Raw genomic sequence first — 6,904 nt, 5'->3', positions numbered from 1 at the left:
GCACTCCCAGAATTCTAACTTAAAAGTTGTAGCAAATGAGATCATGTGAAGTGCTAGGTAATACATTATTTTGTCTTGCTATGTGAAAATATCCTAACTACTCATAATCCTATTATTTTTCCTTAATGACAGTTCACAGAATTTTAAAGTAAAAGTGGAAACATTTAAAGGCAATTTAACTCAGTTTCAAGATGGTGAATCCTAGTAACTATGGAATTTTACAAGGTTTTTCAAACCAAACATTTAAACCTTCAGGCATATTGCTACCTTTTGGAAAACAAAAAGAGCCTTCCCCAACTCCCCCAGCACCATCCCTTTTATGGAGAGTGAGAAAGGAGAGAGGGTCAGTGCTCAAATCGTCTAGATGGAAACAGGGTGAAGATTTACTCTCCCAGCTGAAATAAATAAAAAATCAAGCAAAAAAGTACGACAAAACAGTTTTCGAGAAATTGGACATCAGGCGATGAAAGCCAAAGATCTCTGAGATACGGGAAAAGACAAGACAAGCCCCGTGTTATCCCAGTTCACTGCTTTGAAAGAGTTTCCAGGCTACAGTGTAGAGACAGAGCACCCAGGTGGAGGTCTGGTGAACTCCCCAGGTTGAGGAGACAGAGCTGAGAGAGAAACCAGGGTACAAGGGAGCCAGAGTTTGTACCAAAGAAGAAAGGGCTACACAGAAAGAGAACCCCAGAGATCTCTAGAGGGTCCCCCTAGAAGACTCAGGTTAGTATGGATAAGAGCACACATGATAAAATTACCTGCAACTGGCAGATACTTAGGATTAGACTGAATAGAAACCTGAGGTGACACAGGGCCAGGAATAGTGCCTATTACTGGCAAGAAGAATGAAAAACTTCATAATTTACTGAGCATTGGGAAGAGTACACAGAAGGGACTTGCTTTAGTAGTGGGGCATAATTAGCCCTAAAATAATGCTGCTTTGGTTCATATGCATCTCAAACATCACTTCCTCTGCCATTTAGCTTTACATTTCATACAAAACTAAATGATACATTTTTATCTTCTATTATTTCACATTTCCACAAAATTTTTCTACATGTTCTCAACATCTAAAAGATGTACCTAATTCATTGTGACACTGAATATACAACCAATTTTTAAAAATACCCCTACCCTGGCTGCGTAGCTCAGTTGGTTGGAGCACTGTCCTGATACACCAAGGCTGAGGGTTTATTTCCTTGTCAGGGCACATAGAAGAATCAACCAATGCATGAATAAATAAGTGGAACAACAAATCAATGTTTCTCTCTCTCTTTCTCCCTTCCTCTATCTCTAAAAAATCAATAAATAAAGTTTTAAAATGAAACACTGTAAAAATATTCTTATTTTTGCCATCCTATGTACCACATAAATATACTCTCATTTCTTTCAGGAATGGTAACATACTATATACACATTGTATCATGCTTTTTTTTTACTTTATAATTTATTTTGAAGGTTTTTTTTATTTCAGCATACAAAAAGCTTCTTCATTCATTTTTACATTTGAAGAGCATTCCATTTATGGGTTTAGAACCCATAATTTATTTAATCACTTCCCTGCTACTGTATATTTGGACTGTTTCCAATATTTTTCCTGTAAAAAAATCCATAATATAAAACTTCACACATGATTCATTTCTTACATGTACAGATAAATATGTAGTATAAATTCTCAGACATGAAATTACTGGGTCAAAGGGTAAAATTCATTGGTGATTTTGCCTTTCATAGGTGTTACACTGATTTGCACTTCTACCAATATGTATATGAGAGCCTGTTCCTCACAGACTTGCCAATAGAGTGTATTCATTATATATTTTAGGTTTTTGAAATTATATTTTATTGATTATGCCATTACAGTTATCCCAGTTTTCCCCCTTTGCTCCCCTCCACCCAGTACCCACACTCTCTCAGACAACCTCCACACCTTTGTTCATGCCCATTGTTTGTGCATATAAGTTCTAGAGCTACTCTGTTTCCTATACTATATCTTACATGCCCATGGCTATTCTCTTACTACCTATTTGTACTTCTTAATCTCCTCGCCTCTTCACCAGTTCACCCCAAACACCCTTCCATCCTACAACCATCAAAATGCTCTCTGTATCCATGGTTCTGTCTCTGTTCTTATTTGCTTAGTTTTTTAGAATCAGTTGTTGATAGATATGTATTTTTGCCCTTTTATTGTTCATAGTTTTGATTTTCTTTTTCTTAAGTCCCTTTAACATTTCATACAATAATGGCTTGGTGATGATGGACTCCTTTAGCTTTTTCTTGTGTGGGAAGCTCTTTATGTGCCCTTCAAGTCTAAATGATAGCTTTGCGGGGTAGAAAAGTCTTGACTGTAGGTCCACACTTTTAATAGCTTTGAATATTTCTTGCCAATCCCTTCTAGCCTGCAAAATTTCTTTTGAGAAATCAGATGACAGCCTTATGGGAACTCCCCTGCAGGTAACTAACTGTTTTTATCTTGCCGCTTTTAAGATTCTCTCTTTACCTTTAATTTTTGGCATTTTGATCATGATGTGTCTTGGAGTGGGCTTCTTTGCATCCATCTTGTTTGGACACTCTGTGTTTCCTGGACTTGAATGTCTATTTCCTTCAACAGATTAGGGAAGTTTTCTTTCATTATTTTTTCTAATAGATTACCAATTTCTTGTTCTTTCTTTTCTCCTTTTGGTACCCCTATGATGTGACTGTTTGAATGCTTGAAGTTGTCTCAGATGCTCCTTACGCTATCCTTGCTTTTTTGGACTGCTTTTTTCTTCTTGTTGTTTTGACTGGTTGTTTTCTGCTTCTTTATGCTGTGAATCATTGATTTGATTCTTTCCTTCATCCTCTACTCTTCTTTCCCTGTAAATTGTTCTTTATTTTAGTTAGTGTATCCTTTGTTTCTGAATGGGTCTTTTTTATGCTGCTGAGGTCCTCACTAAGTTCCTTGAATATCCTTGTAACCATGCATCTCATATTGAACTATGCATCTCATAGATTGCTTATCTCCATTTTGTTTAGCTCTTTTTTCTGGAGTTTTTACCTGTTCTTTCATTTGGGCCATGTTTTCTGGTCTCTTCATGTTGGCAACTTCCCTGTGTTTGTTTCTATGTATTAGGTAGAGCTGCTTTGACTCTGTGTCTTGGTAGTATGGCCTGATATGGAAGGTATTCTGTAGGGTCCAGTGGCACAGCCTCTGCTATCACCCAAGCTCTGTAATCGAGGTGTGCCATCCATGTGGGCTGAACACTCTACTCTTGTAGTTGAGCCTTGGTTGCTGTTGGCAGGTCAATGGGGATTTATCCAGGCCAGTCAGCTGTAAAGACTGGCTGTGACCACTGACCCCAACCTCAGCCCTCCGTGGAGGATTAGCTGTGCAGGGGCAGGGTAGTGGTGCTCCAACATGGTCTGTAGCTGTCCATTGGATGTGCAGTCCTTGGGGTTTATGAATGGTATAGGCCAAATTCAGCCCCAACTTGTACTCTGCATAGGGCCACCCTGTATGAGCTAGAAAGAAGTCTGCAGCTAGCTACTACTTGTGCTGAGCTTGTAGGTCCCCAGGTATAGCTAAGCTGGGAACCTAGGCTGGCCACTGCTAGTGCCAGGCCTGGGCCACTTAGCCAGAAGTACAGGGGCTGGAGGATCACTGAGGCTGGCTGTTGCTTATTTGAGAGGATTTAGGAAGTTGTGAAGCATGAGCCAACACCAGCTACTCATGGAAAAGACACTGTTAAAGCTTGGGTGGGCCCATAAATTGTGTGAGGCAGAGCCTCAGGGAATAACCAGGGTAACACAAACAGTGTTAGCCAGGGTGATGGAGTCTCAGATATGGCATCTGCCTGTTGGCTCTGTAGTCTATTGGGGAGAAGGCTCAGAAAAGGAACAATGGCCTCTGCCCACTGTTTTGTCTGGGAGAAAGCTGTGACCCAGCTCTTGCCTTGATGTCAGTCACTTCAGTTCCTCCCCATATGCCACTGATACCTTTTAGGCTGCTATACCCTGGTGCTGGAGGTGAGATGGAGTGAGTCTGATGAAATCCATTTGCAGTTTCTTTAAGAGGAACTGTTTGGGCTCTGGCTGGTGCGTTTCAGTGGATTGAGCACTAGCCAGTAAACTGAAAGTTTGCTGGTTTGATTCCCAGTCAAGACACGTGCCTCCGTGGCATGCGAGGTCCCTGATTGGGGGGTGTATGAGAGACCACCAACTACAGTTTCTCTCTCACATCGATATTTTTCTCCTTCTCTTCCTCCCTTGCTTCCCCTGTCTCTGAAAATAAATAAGTAAAATTTTTAAAAAGTTATAAGAGGAACTGCTTGGGAATCTAACAGTTTCTTCCATCAGCTCAATTGTGACTGGTTTTTGCAGCCAGAAGTTATGGGGACTTATCTTCCTGGCACTGGAACCCTGGACTGGGAGGCCTGGTGTGGGGCTCGGACCCCTTGCTCCTGAGATATCCCTCCCGAATTTTTATCCACCACATGTGAGTGTGGGATCAGCCCATTCCACGTCTCCAGGTCTCCGCCCTTCTTGCCAGTCTGGATGCATGTGGTTTCTTTAATTCCATAGTTGTCAGATTTTCATTTAATTCGAATTCTGATGGTTCTGAGTGATGGTGGTTCTATAATTTAGTTGTAATTTTTATGTGACTTTTTGAGGAGGAGAGCCCTGTTTACCTATGCCTCCATCTTGACCATAAGTCTCCAGTGTATATTTTATAGATAGTAAATTCCCTATTGTTCTAATACTCTAATACATTCTGATTGAATATTTTCACTTCTGTTATAAGAGCAATTTCTCATATTTTTAAATATTTTTAGATACAATAAGATACTAAAATTTAAAAATTTAGAGTGTTTAAAATACATTTATACTATCATAAATACTTATTTACTCTCTTTAAGAAAAAAATATAGTACCAGAAATGAGGCTTGTGAATATCTCACATGCCTAGTCTCTTTAATGATATTTTAATTCAGGGAATAATTATTGATATATATTAGTTCAAGCTTGAAAAGCATACATAAAGTCCATATTTTAAAATATTTAGCTATGTTATAAGAAATATTATTTCAAATAAAAATTAGTATGAATCCCAGAACTTCTCAGTTGTTTAGCATTTATGGATTTTAAAAATATGTAAAAATAAAAACAGAAGAGAAAGTAGCAATCACTAGCTCATCACTTAACTGTTCAGTTTAAGTAGAAATGCCTAAGTAATTATGAAGTGCATAGTTGTGGAAAGAATTGCATTCAGCAATCAGGACTGGTTCTGGACCATCAAAGTAATTGTTGTTAAATACCATCATTTAGTAATGTGACCCTTTTCTCTTCAAGGTGCTATGTAAATGTAAGACATCAATCTTCTACTTAAAAAAAAAAACATACCCAAATCAGACATGAGACAAACCTTGCTGATGAAACTTAACAGGCCCCAGCAACAAGTATAGATTCTTTGACCAATGTTCTGAGTATTCTAGGTTGTGTGGTCCTCAGCCTGCCTTCTGTAGAATCTAAAGAGGTGAAGGGATTAAGAACTACAGATTGGTAAGTACAAAACAGTCATGGGGGTGTAAAGTAAAGCATAGTGAATGTAATATTGTGATAACTCTATATGGTACCAAGTGGGTACTGGAAATATTGAGAGGAACACTAAATAAAGTATATAATTGTCTAACCACTAAGCTGTCCACCTGAAACCAAAATAAAGTAATATTGAAAGTAAACTGTAATTGAAAAATAAAAAATAAATAAACCAGTATGGCAGTTCCTCAAAAAATTAGAAATAGAATTACTATATGATTCAGTAATTCCATCCCTGGGTATACATCCAAAAAAATTGAAACAAGGGTCAGAAGTATTTCCATGTTCACAGAAGTATTATGCACAGTAGCCGAAAAATAGAAGCAACTCAAGTGTCTATTGAGGAATGAGCAGATTAACAAAAAGGTATATATACATGCAATCAAGTATTCTTCAGCCTAAAAAAAGGAAAATTCTAACAAATGCTACAATACGGACAAATCTTGAAGATGTTAAGTGAAGATGCTAAGTGAAACAAGCTAGTCACAAGGAGACAAACACTGTACCTAAAGTAGTCAAAACCACAGATCTTGAAAATAAAAGGATGGTCAACTGGCTGGTGGGAGAGGAAAAAGGAGAGTTGTTTCATGAGTACAGAGTTTCAGTTTTGTAAGATGAGAAGAGTTCTGGAGATTGGTTGCACAGCATTGTGAATACACTTAACATTTCTAAAACTGTATACTTAAAACGGCTAAGATAGTAAGTTTATGTTACATGTATTTTACTATGATGTTTTAAAAACCTGAACTCTCACTCTGGGTAGTGTGGCTCAGTGGATTGAGCACTGGCCTGCAAACCAAAAGGTTGTCTGTTCGATTTGTGGTCAGGGCACATGCCTGGGTTGCAGGCTGCCCCGGTTGGAGGTGTGCAAGAGGCAGACAATTGATGTTTCTCTTGCACAAAATCAACGTTTCTCTCCTTCTCTCTCTCTCACACTTTCCCTCCCTCTAAAAGTAAATATATAAAATCTTTAAAAAGCAAAAATAAAAGGAATATCTGGAGGTCATTAACACATTGATACTTGCATTGCCAGATAATTCATTTTTGTACTGATTCCTGAATAAATCTTCCTCTGCCATTTGTTTAATTTAAGAGTACCCAGACAGTTGAGCTATTAAATACCTGTCAGGATGTGGGTGAATCAGGAGGTTCTCCACACTTTATAGCTCAAACAAATCCAGACATAAATTATATGCTAAGGCCATCAACAAACCTTGAGTTCATACTGGGCTGATTAAAACAACCTCCTTGTTCTTGCTGATTGATTGCTAAAAATAAATGCTGTAGATCTGAAGTTATTAATTCACATTATAAAACAGCTCATCATAAA

The sequence above is a fragment of the Phyllostomus discolor genome, chromosome 3, assembly GCF_004126475.2.
Source record: "Phyllostomus discolor isolate MPI-MPIP mPhyDis1 chromosome 3, mPhyDis1.pri.v3, whole genome shotgun sequence".
NCBI lineage: Eukaryota > Metazoa > Chordata > Mammalia > Chiroptera > Phyllostomidae > Phyllostomus > Phyllostomus discolor.
This window is presented reverse-complemented; position numbering follows the sequence as displayed.